This window comes from Salvia hispanica, chromosome 4 (genome assembly GCF_029641045.1).
Source record: "Salvia hispanica isolate PSC_SH4W2 chromosome 4, Shi_PSC_v1, whole genome shotgun sequence".
NCBI classification, from domain to species: domain Eukaryota; kingdom Viridiplantae; phylum Streptophyta; class Magnoliopsida; order Lamiales; family Lamiaceae; genus Salvia; species Salvia hispanica.
The window spans coordinates 5,179,918-5,193,214 of NC_142695.1; the positions used below are offsets into that span (position 1 = coordinate 5,179,918).

At 37.6% G+C, this 13,297-nt stretch overlaps 1 pseudogene; it reads right to left on the minus strand.

Annotated features, from left to right (window-relative positions):
* Positions 1–9,941: 9,941 nt before the first annotated feature.
* Positions 9,942–12,890, minus strand: LOC125197251 (subtilisin-like protease 4 pseudogene; annotated as a pseudogene).
* Positions 12,891–13,297: the final 407 nt, after the last annotated feature.

A 13,297-nucleotide genomic window follows, 5' to 3' on the forward strand; every position in this document is an offset into this window, starting at 1 on the left:
TCATAGAATTCGCGTGCCCAGTGTGGTATGATTAAATCCCTAAAAGGGTGATCCCCAATGAGGTGTTTGAAAGAGGAATTTATTATTCAGAAATCTGCGCAGTTGGAATTTATTCCACGAATAATAAATAAAGTTTCAAACTAGAAAAACTCTTTGGAGAATTAATTTAATTCTAGTCACATAGCAGACAAAAGAATTAAATTGACGGATCAAGATAATCTTAAATGCGGGAAATATTATAAAATAAAATGGACCCAAGTTATTTGTAATTTGGTGATTTAAGTGGGAGTGCAATATTATTCTTTGGTGGAATAAAATAATATTCCATTGATAATATATTAAATCATGGGTCATTTGATTTAATTAGCAATTTATCTAATGGGTGAGCCCAACACTTAAGTCATTCCATGGATCCCCAACCTAGCCCAACAAGTCCATTATAAATAGTGATGAGATGTGGAAACCCTAGCACACCACAAGTCACCTCTCTAAACCCTAACCCTAGCCGCCGATCACTCGGCCTCTCTCTCTCCTTCTTGCCTCGATTTTCGAGCCATAGAACAAGGAGATCTAGGGTTTTGGTTTGATCTTGTCTTGTTCATTCTAATCCATAGAATTGAATCGAGATAGATAGTTTGGTGTAGTGTTCCTCCTAGATCTCATCAAGACTATATTGATTATCTAAGATCCGCCCACACGGATGGAGAATCAAGGACTAGGGAATAGGTTGGAAGATTCACGGTCGATAAACCAAGGATCTCCGGGTGGTGCAGCTAGCAACTTCGATCCTATGATGGATCAAGAAGAGGTAACAATCGAATCTACATCAAATTGCATGATTATGTGTTTATTTGATGTTATATCTATAGATCTATGTAAATTGCATGAAATTGGAGTCGAATGCATAATCATCTAAATAGATCCGGTCAAGGACCTGTTTGGTTTCCGTGTCTTCCGCTGCGGTAGTCCCAACAACTGGTATCAGAGCCAATTTTTAGGCTCTGGTTATGTATTTGATTAATTGAATTTTTTAGAAAATTATAGTGTTAAAACTTGGGATTTTCGAAAATAATGCAATATGTGTTGGATCTATGTTTTTCTTGATTTTATTTTTGGATCTATGATATGATGTTCTAGATCGATGAAAGAATATTATGAATCTTGAATTTTATTCAAGTTTTTCACAAAAATATTCTAGATCTATGATGAACATCATTAGATCTATATATTCTAAGTAATATGTACTAGATTATATGTTTGTTGATTACATATATGTATGTGTTTAAGTGAATATATGTTTTTGAATCAAGAAATAAAGTGGTCCATGATTGAATACTTGGATCGATGAAAGAATATTATGAATCTCGAATTTAATTTGAGTTTTTCACAAGAATATTCTAGATCTAAGCAAGTATTCATAGATCTATAGTTTTATGTTCTTAATATGCAAGAATAATTTAAATTGCTTAAATGCTTGATATTTAAATGTGCATATGTGATGAACATAAAAGATTGTTACATATTAAGAAACGATTAATTGAGATTTAAGATCGCGGTCAAGCGAAGCGACCGCGATGAATCAAGTTGATTAAAATTGAAAAACGAATAAATGAATGCAAGGGTTTAAACCCTAGATGTGTTCAAGAACCGGGCTGCCTTCATCGGGGATCGCCGATCCAGATCTGGTGAGAAAAGGCGGCGGTGGCTACGGCTGGTCGGAGGAGTCAGCGACGGCGGCGGGCAGCAGCTCCGGCAGCCGCTGCATCGTCTTCGGACAGCAGCGCCGGGCAGCGGCAGCGGCGATCAGCTCCAGAACGCAGCAGCAGCGGCGTCGTCGTCTTCGGGCGACGGCGGGCAGTAACTCCGGCTGACAGCAGCGACTCAGGGCAGCTGCAGCGGCGTCGTCGTCTTCGGGCGGCGGCGGGAGGCAGTCAGCGGGCGGCGGCCACTCCAGTGGGAGCGTCACGGCGGAAACGCTGCAGTGACAGCAGCCCTTACTCCGGGCAGTGGCGACGCTCGCAGCAGCAACAGCGGCGCCGTCTTCGGGCGGCGGCAGGCAGCGGCGGCGGCGGCTACTGCAGTGGGAGCAGCCGCGGGAGGCAGCGGAGGTCGGGCGCGGCAGCAGCGGCTGCCGCGAGGCCCGTGGTGGCCCAAACCCTAATTAGGGTTTTGGGTTGCGTCGTTGCGTCGTCTCGCTCTTCGTTTTTCATGTTTTCGTTTCTTAAGGCGCAAGCTATTTATAATTGTGGTTTAAAATCCTAAACCTAGAATAATTAAAATATTTTGTGGGAATTAGAATGATTTTGCAATTAAGTCAAGATTCTAATTTAAAAGAGAATAAATGACTTCTTTAAAAATTTGCCAATTGGAATAATTAGGTCAAATAAATTGATTTAATTTGTTAATTAGTTGATTTTGATGGATTCTTTCCATCTAGATAATATCATGATAATTAGCATAAGGAAATTCAATTTTTATTTGATCTAATTTTTGGCTTTTCCTTAATTGGATGGAATTTTAAAGAATATTCTCTTAATATGCTTTCATGTTTTAATTTTAAGGTTTAATTGAAATAGTCTTTATTTTAATTGGTGTGTTATGGAATTATTTCCTAGATATATACCTAAGGAAAAGACATGAGTTTTTCAATTGTTTTTAAACCTTTAAAATTTTCGAAAATTACATGTATAATAATTGGATGGATTTTAATTGGAATCCTATTCCTAGTTTGAATTTTGTCTTTAATATGATGTAGGTGAATTTTTATTTCATCTAGATAACATCGGCTTAATTAAAGAAGTGAAAAATTCATTTGGCATTAACATGCTACTTAAATCCTAAATTATTAAAGTGTTAAATAATTAATTGGATTTTAATTGGAATTCAATTCCTAGTTTAATTTGAATTTTATCTTTAATTTTGATGAAGGTGAATTTGTTTCATCTAGATAACATCAAATGTGATTTAAAGGTATGAAAATTCATAGAGCATTAATTTTGCTATTAAAATCCTTAATTATTTATTAAGTTGAATTTTGTCTTTAATTTTGATGAAGGTGAATTTTATTTCATCTAGAAAACATCATGTTGAATTAAAGATGTAATAAGATTCTTCTTGTCATATAATTTTATGAAAGCTAAGAGAAATTTTAATTCTCGAATTTAATTGGTGTGTTTTAAATGGATTTAGTCTTAATTGGATAAGTGCGTATTTATATATCCAAGTGGACATTTTAAATTAAGACTTAGCTAATCCTTTATGATATATACCTAGACATTAATTTTAGGATAAGGATGGATTAATTCTATCTAAGTAAATCCTAATAGTATTAAAAGGTGATTCTAATAATCAAGATACGTTATTTTAACTAATAATGTATGATTGTTTAAGATTGGACTTAATGTCTAGATAATCTTGTTTATGTGGAGATAGAATTTTAATTCTATCTATTTATTTTAGATGCTTAATTAAATGATCAAGTTTCGGCATTATGTTTATGTGAACCTTATGTAAATGTGTTTACATGTTTTATTGATGAATGATGGATATTTAATTTGAGTTATGATTTTATTTGTTAAAATCTAGTTTAACTCGTGCATCGTCTATGTAATTATTGCCTTGCATGCATAGCTAGTACATGTTTAATTATTCTTTGAATGTGGATATCTGCCTTATCTGCTTAAGTGATAATTAAACTATTAAAACCACCAACAAGAAAATATGAAGCGATAATTACAACACGTTTGTATATGGCCTCCATAAAATTGGTCTTAGTGCGAAGTAGTGACCGGCCTGTCTTTACGGGAGGAACATTACCAGTTCGTAAGTTTTGACTTCTCTGGATAAAGGTTATTAAAATCGTAAAATTAGTTTTTCAGTAATATCGCGACTGGTCTTTACCGGAGCAATATTGCTGCGAAATTATAAGGATTGTATTTTAATAATGCTTAGAGGGAGCTATAGGAGGAGGTGCTTGTCCGGTTCGACCTTTCTTTAGAGGAGTTCACGCACAAGTAAAGAATCCTTAGTGCTTAATTTTATGGTTATACGCTTTAGCATTGTTAGTCAGTCATGCCATTCTTATGGTCTCTGGACTATCTGTCGACATTGTGGCCAGTAAAAATAATGAATTTCTTGCATGAATAAGACTCGGCTTCCTAGTAGAAAAACGTTCGTGCTTGATTTTTGTGGATGTAAAATTGATGAATTGTTTTGTGGTTATTTGCAATTCTTTGAAATTTTACATGTTTATATTATTGGTATTTATTCTCAGCTTGAACGAAAGATGATTGACACTTGGGATATTTATTATGCCATACTTAGTTCAAGGAAGCGTGACTCTGAATTGTTTAAGGAATGGAAAAGTAAGCTTGATGTTGATCGTTTGATCAATGACTTGAGGTTGATTCTCAGCAAGAATCGTCCGCCCACATACCATCTACAAGGAGAGGACAAGGAGTTTCGTGATCAGTGGCATACCGCGGAATGTCATCTCAAGGGCTTCGTTTTAGCCAGTGTTGGCAATGCCCTTGAGAGGTTTGACGATCCCAAAAGGCCGTTGGTCAACAAGCCCACGTGGTTTGAAGAAAAGTCCTCAAAGATACGAGCTGATATCGCTGTGAAGCATTTAAGGAATGATGTGTTTGAAGAGAGCCAAGACGTGGGGGTGTACGCCCTAGTCATGCTTGGCTACTTCAATAAACTTCACTTGTCGGGGGGGAAATTGACCCAGAAACCCAACAGATAATGATCCTTGATGGGCTTCCAGATAGCTTTAATGAAGTCAGAGATGAAATTTTGTTTAGCGACAAAAGGTTTTCATTTTTGGAGCTTTATAACAAGCTTGTGGCTGCTCAAACTAAGATGAACAGAAGGGGTGGACTTTTGAGATGATCATGTTCAAGTCAGACAAGTTTATTTTGCTTTATTTACATTGTTGAATTTTTGAGGATTTTTGATACTTGTATATTGTTTGGTTTTGATATCATATGGATTTTTGATATGAAATTTTTATTCCTAGTTTATCAATTGTGTTTTTGGATTATCGATGTCATTTTATAATGCTTGCATTATTAGATAAATGAAGTTTTGATTATCCAATTATTTATGACATCAAATGTAACATGGTTAATATCAAAATGTTTACTTGTGATTAAATTTGTTGATTCAATTATTATGAAGTTTTCTTCTAGAAATATTGATTATTAAGTTTCTTTAATCCTTAAGTCTTTTGAACCATTATTTTGTTGATGAGTCAATAGAACATTAATGTTCGACATGGATTCAATACAAAATAAAATGATCTAATGATAGCGTTTGTTCAAATAAAGGTGTAAGAAAAATAATCACAATAATTGATTACAAGACAAGTAAATTAAATTCAACTAGAGACAAGATAACTATTTATTATAAATACTAGAAATTCTTGTGTAGTAAATATAGTGAGCACATTAAAATTATTTTAATGTTCCAAGCCAAGAGTTGAATATTTAATTAGTTATTGTTTTATTTATTTTGTTGTGAAAGTGATAATTAAAATAGTGGGAGCTTTTCTTAATGAATGATTAAATTATAAGTGTTTAATAAGAGCTTCATACCTCATTTTATTAAACTAGGATGAATTTAACTCCAAGCACTATTTAAATTGTTTTAATAGCCTTAAAGAATATTGAGACTAGTATTTTTCTACTTTTAAAAGTGGGAGCTAAATTTGTCTCATAGAATATTCATAAATGGAATTAAGGTAATGTTTGATAGAGTTGAAAGGGTTCACACCCTAGAATGAAAAAAGTGATGAATTGCACACTTTCTAAAACTCTAATAACATTAAAAGACATTTCCAAGTTAGCTATTAAAAATTAGAATCACTTTTGGATTTCCAAAGAAAGTTTTTCTAAAGATCACAACAAATGGTTAAATAAATGAACTCTTGGAATTTATGACTATAAAACAAAGAATGCAATCATTCGGTTTTATTTTGTCATAAGGACTAATTTCCAATTAGTCATTGTGATGAGGTAATTATGTTCATGCATAAATTTACATCACAAGTTATATAGCAAGGATAATACCAAGTTAAGTTGGTATTATATAATTAAAGTTTTGGGAATCATATTCGACATGATTAAAACTTTATATTTGCTATAAGTATTCTACTTTAATTAGTAGAAATTCAGAAGGATCAAAATAGTGGATTTTGATAGAGGAATATGTGTAAGTGCGCTTGAGAAAGGCACATAAAATTATTCCACTGGATCAAAGGGCCTAGAAATATTTTGATCAAATAATCGTGCTCCTTAGCAAGAATTAAGGTTATAAATTACAAGTATATTTTCGTTTTATGTACTCTAGCAAACTATGTTGGTAGATTCTTTTTTTAAAGAATTATGGTTTTGAGTATACTAAAAGATGCTTCGAGCGTACATGCCTTTGTACAGTCAGCTTGTGCATGTATACGAGAAACGCCACATCCACTTGTTTACCTATTTATGAGAATAAATAATATAATATAAATGGTTTATTATTGAAATATGATAAACAAGTCTAAGGCTTTTTACTAAGAAGGTCAAGTAGGGAAATTCGATGAATCTCCTTATGAGTTTTCCAGTAGGGGACTTGGCCAGATCTAGTAAGAAGAAAAACGTATTCACAACCTAGATAGGCTTTGGCTACCTATTGGAACGGTTGCGGTGTTTGTGATAATTCTCTCTTACCTAAGATGAGATTAGTAACACCGGTGTGGTAAAGCACTGAAAGGATCTAATCCGAAATGTATTCTTTATTGCTATCTACTGAAAGAATATATTTCAAGAAAGTTTAGTATTTTCTAGTCTATGATATTAATATCAATATTGTTTATTCAATCAAACGCCACTTTGACTTATCAATATGTGAGAGTTTGTACGTAACTCAAGTTCATGATATCTTGGGTGGTAGTAATTGAATAACATGAAGGTATTGGAATATTATTTCATAGAATTCGCGTGCCCAGTGTGGTATGATTAAATCCCTAAAAGGGTGATCCCCAATGAGGTGTTTGAAAGAGGAATTTATTATTCAGAAATCTGCGCAGTTGGAATTTATTCCACGAATAATAAATAAAGTTTCAAACTAGAAAAACTCTTTGGAGAATTAATTTAATTCTAGTCACATAGCAGACAAAAGAATTAAATTGACGGATCAAGATAATCTTAAATACGGGAAATATTATAAAATAAAATGGACCCAAGTTATTTGTAATTTGGTGATTTAAGTGGGAGTGCAATATTATTCTTTAGTGGAATAAAATAATATTCCATTGATAATATATTAAATCATGGGTCATTTGATTTAATTAGCAATTTATCTAATGGGTGAGCCCAACACTTAAGTCATTCCATGGATCCCCAACCTAGCCCAACAAGTCCATTATAAATAGTGATGAGATGTGGAAACCCTAGCACACCACAAGTCACCTCTCTAAACCCTAACCCTAGCCGCCGATCACTCGGCCTCTCTCTCTCCTTCTTGCCTCGATTTTCGAGCCATAGAACAAGGAGATCTAGGGTTTTGGTTTGATCTTGTCTTGTTCATTCTAATCCATAGAATTGAATCGAGATAGATAGTTTGGTGTAGTGTTCCTCCTAGATCTCATCAATACTATATTGATTATCTAAGATCCGCCCACACGGATGGAGAATCAAGGACTAGGGAATAGGTTGGAAGATTCACGGACGATAAACCAAGGATCTCCGGGTGGTGCAGCTAGCAACTTCGATCCTATGATGGATCAAGAAGAGGTAACAATCGAATCTACATCAAATTGCATGATTATGTGTTTATTTGATGTTATATCTATAGATCTATGTAAATTGCATGAAACTGGAGTCGAATGCATAATCATCTAAATAGATCCGGTCAAGGACCTGTTTGGTTTCCGTGTCTTCCGCTGCGGTAGTCCCAACAGCATGCTCACATCATTATCAGATAAAACACCATTTTTAGACAGGATATGCATGCCTTTTTCACTCATATGTCCTAGTCTATTATGCCAAAGCACAGTAGAATTCAACTTAAAAGCATTGGCAACAGACAAGTCACTTAAGGGCATAGTAGTGCACACATAAAGATTATTCTTCCTAACAGCTTTAAACATGCATAAGGAACCCTTAAGAATTTTCATAACCCCATTCCCCCATCTGCCCTCCAACCCCTCTGACTCCAGGGCTGAGCAAGATAGGAGGTTGTAGTAGAGGCTAGGAACATATTTCACATTCTTCAAGGTGTGGGTAGCTCCAGAATCAAACTTGAGGCATATTTGGCCAATGCCTTCAATCCTGCACTGCTTATTATTTGCCATAGACACAAAACCATTAGTAACAGGAGTTAATTCAGAAAATAAATCCTTGAAAGGTGAAATATGATAAGTACAACCAGAATCAACAAGCCACTCAAACTTGTTGAATTCTGAATTCAGAGAAACATTAACAGAGGTAACATCAGAGGTAACATCACAGTGCATAAAGCAAGTGCCATTGTCATCATCTGATTTGACAAGGCTTGCAACCATGTCAGAATCAGCCTTCTTGTTCTTTTTCAAAGGACACTCCTTACTGAAATGCCCTAATTCATGGCACTTGAAACACCTCTTGGACTTCTTATAGTCTTGAGAGGAAGACCTTGATTTACTCCTGTGATTCTTCTTGTTTCCCTTGTCAAAGGTCTTGTCATTGGATTGCTTATCCTTTGACTTAGTGTTGGATCTACCCCTAACCTGCAAAGCCTTATCAAGAGCAGCTTTAGTGTCAGATTTCTCCTTTAATTCCAGTTCCTTTGATTTTAAGGCACTAATAATTGTATCAAGAGTGACATTGTCCCTCCCATACTTAATTGCAGCCTTAACATCACCATAGGAATCTGGAATAGCATTCATAAGAGCAATAGTTGTATATTCATCAATATTCTTGTCCCCTGATCTCTTAATATCTAACACAAGCTTTGAAAAACAATCAACATTTTCATCCATATCCTTAGATAAATCTAATTTGTACTTAAAAAAGTTTTTCAAGCAGGTACATGCGATTGGACAGAGAGGTTTCAATATACAACTCATCAAGCTTATCCCAAAGCGCTTTAGCAGTATCACTTAAACTCAAGAAAATACTCCCTCCGTCCCGCTTTAGCAGTCCCATGACTTTTCTGCACTCGTTTTGTAAAAATGATAATAATAGTTAAAGTGGAGAAATAATAAAGTAAAAAAGAGAATAATGTAGATAAAACTCTTCTCTATATTATTCTCTTTTTTACTTTATTATTTTTCCACTTTAACTATTTATTATCATTTTTACAAAATGAGTGCAGAAAAGTCAACGGGACTGCTAAAGCAGGACGGAGGGAGTAGTAGATAAGGCTAACTCATTCATCTCAGCCTGTTTGGTAGCATCTTCAATAACAGATCCATCCACAGCTTTGTAGACCTTCTGTTGAACTAGAACACACTTCAACTTTTGCTTCCAGATACTGAAATCATTCTTCCCATTGAAGGGAACAAGGCCAAAAGGGAGGTTAGACAATATAGAAAAACCATAGAAACAAAAGGCCCAAAAGAAAACAGAACAATAGGAGCAAGAAGAGAGAAGATTAAGATACGATCTGCTGGATGATTATTCTTAACAATAACAACAACAGCAAGAAGTTACACAACAGTGCATCTAGGTCAGGATTTCCCAGTTCACAAACACTCGATTATTCGAGGGCGCAGGGGGTCACTGACAGAGATTCTCAGCTCTGTTGCAACCAAACGTTTTAAAACTTCCACCGTTAACCAAGAAAAGAAAGACAAAACCAGTCCAGCAGGTACTATCACAACCAAAACAGACAACAGAGAAACAACACAGCGGAAACCAGGAAAAGGAGAAAGGAAAACCAGAGCGAGAAGCCAACACTACAATACCAGAGCAAGAGATCGAAATAGAGATCTCTTGTATTACCAGAAAACACACACCGAACCTTCGGCCGAACTCCAACCGTGGCTCTGATGCCACTGTAAGGTCTATACTTCAGCCAAGATTACAAGTAATACAATCAAGAAACTGATCTAGCTATTACACTACTAGATCTACTGTCTTCTACTCCTTCTATTGCACCTGAAACACTTAACACACGGATTAAAAGCGTTCACCTCAACAATAGATAGTAAAAGAACTCAGGAATAACCAAAGAATAGAAACAAGATCAAGAACAATTTATAGGCTCAAGTTGCACCAGGTACAACTGCACAGGTCTATAAATCCGACCCTCAATTCCTTAGTCACCAATTGATTTGCCCCTCAATGGAGAAACCTTAGTAGATAACCAATCTACTCCACCGTATCCACAGAAACCCTAGATCCAGCAACCTCCTCGTTGCAGAGACAATCCAAGGCAAAGCCACGGCCAAAACACCAGTCACCCAATCCTCAGTGTATACACACGCAGAGGAGAAAGAAGAGAGATCACACTCTCAAGCCTTCAGCACAGAGAGAGAACACCAGAAGGAAAGGGAAACAGAAAACCCTAGTTTTTTCACACTCACAACCGAGAGAGAAAAAGAGAGAGGCAGAAGCAAAAGACAGTCGGAAGAGAGAAGGAACCAGTATATAAAAGACACAGCCCCAACTCACCACCACATTCTGCCACGTGTAGGTCACCACTGGAGATTGGGCTCAAGCCCAACAAAGTATGGGCCGGTTACTGGTGGAGCAGATTGGGCCTATAAGGGCCATACTATTACAAGGGCTCCGAACAGAACGAGTGGGAGAGGTCCATTTCAAGAATCCTTGGACGAAATTGGTATGTGGAGCAGAAGTAAGTCGGCTGAATGTAACCTTGTACTGCAGTTTCTGTTTTGTCTCGGAGAAGTTGAGCGTGGTGGGCTTCACACGAACACCAACTCCGTGGGGTGGGGAAATCTTCACCTTGTATGACGAGTCAGGGTCACCTACGTTTGTGACGGTCCTGGTGTAAACCTGGGAAGTTGATTTGCCACTGAAAATGATAGAGAATGAAGGATAGTTTAGCTCTGCTTCCGCTATCTTCGATTCGACTCTGCAATTCACCCTCCGACGTAGAAACATCTCCACTTGGTGATCCGTGTAGTTGAGACCGCACAAGTAAGGAAGGTAGTCTTGGGGCTGGATGTCGTAGACAAGTCCGGGATCTATAGCTCTTGATGGATTCACATGGCCTGATCCCGTGGCAAAGAGGTCAGCCGGGAGGAACCTCTCGTCCTCAATTGGATTACCAGCGAGGTTCACATCGTCCGCAGTGGTCATAATGGCGGACTTGATTGCAGCAGGAGACCAATCGGGATGCTCGCTCTTGAGCAGAGCAGCCACACCGCTTAGGTGCGGGCACGCCATTGAGGTACCAGAATCTATTTTCCATTCGATGGAAGTGTGTGATGCTGCCAGAATATTGACTCCAGGGCCTAAAATGTCGGGTTTCAAGATTCCAGGGGTTGGTATGCTAGGACCCCTGGAAGAAAATGAAGCGACGACTGGTGCACGCTCATCACTAATCACGGTACCTCTGGTAGAAATAGTGGCGGTGGGTGTTGCCGTTGAATTTATGTAAGCTTTGATCTTCAATCCCGCGGCATAGCCGAAATGTGTTGATGGCAAACCGATGGCTAAAACTGGAATGGTGTTTCCATATGTCTCATCGTTTATGAAAATAATGCCGGTAGCGCCACCACCAGTTTGAATTTGTGGTAATCCACTTAACTCACACACCACTATCTTACCTCGGATGTCGCTTGCCCTGCAGTTAGGCGCATAGACAAGCGGGAAGAGCTTTCGTGGAAAGTCATAAACTGATTCACCATCCACCTTTTGATTGTTTCCTAGCACTGCTTTTGCACTCAATTTTCTGTCCAACGTGCTTGCTCCAACCGTCAGAACCCAAGGTGCCCCATGTCCCACAGATGAGGGAAGAGGCCCGCTGTTTCCAGCAGAGAAGCTAACCAAGATACCCTTCTGCATCGCACTGAATGCACCAACTGCAAAAAAATCTTGATACAAGTTTTCTATTTGTGTTTTATCGTCATAGCCTACAGATATCGACAGCACGTCGACTCCATCTTCAATTGCTGCATCCATTCCAGCAAGGAAATCTGCAGCTCCTACAGAATTATCCTTTAGCACTTTGTATATGGCTAAATGAGCAAGTGGTGCAATGCCAGCAGCAGTGCCGTTAGCGCTGCCAAAAAGATTTGCGCCTTGCACAAAGCGTCCAGCAGCAGTGCCCGCAGTATGAGTTCCATGGCCAGTATCGTCAAGGGGGCTCTGGTCCTCGGCGTTAAAGTACCTTGCTCCAATGATTTTGTTGTTGCAGGTTGTGTGGTTGAATTGACACTTGCCCTTCCACCTTGCCGGTGGAGGCGGCATTCCTTCGTCGCTGAAGGAAGGATGGTCAGGCATCACTCCGCTGTCCATCACGCCAATAATCACACCTTTACCGTAATTAGAGTCTTTCCACAACCCCATATTCTGGTGCAACCCCAAGAAGTTGGGGGAATGTGTTGTTTGCACGGACATCAATTTCTGGGGGTGTGCTGAGATGAATCCTTTCTTCTTCTCCATTTCTTTCACATGTTCGGGTGAAAGCCTTGCAGCAAATCCCTTCAACACGTGGCGGTACGAGTAAACGAGATGCGCCTCATCTTCACTCGAACTTGTTGTGGTAGCCGGTAGAAAAGAGCGGTACCAGCTCTCCAGATCTTCCGATTCAGAAGCAACATGTGCATCAGGTGCCTCAACATGAACAATGTATATTTGTAGACTATTTTTATTTGGTATCTGAGATGCAAATAAGGGCAGGCTAGTGATGCACAACAAGCAAACAATAATGATTTTAGAAGATAGGAGTGCCATTTTTAAATTTTGTTGTGTCCATTATGAATTCATCGTCACCTTCTTATAGAAAATCAATCAGTGGATAGTATCTTTCAATCACTTCAAATTTTTCTATTGCTATCATCACTCATACATCAATTTGATGATGTGAGAGGTCTCACATTCAAAATAGTAGCAGATACACATGAGAAGTGGGTGGGGCTTAAGCCCTTATCCAATAGTTTTTTTTTTTAGTTTATAATTTTTTGAAATTTTTGAAAACCATCTATTTAGCCCTTACAAAATCAAGATGTTTGAAGACAAACAATGGAAATTGATTTACGAGCGGGGCTGAATTTGAAATTCTGAAATGGTTGAAGAAAAAGCAACAATGATTGGTGGTAATAGTTTGAGGAAGAAGAAGACAATTAAATTTGAATACAGTA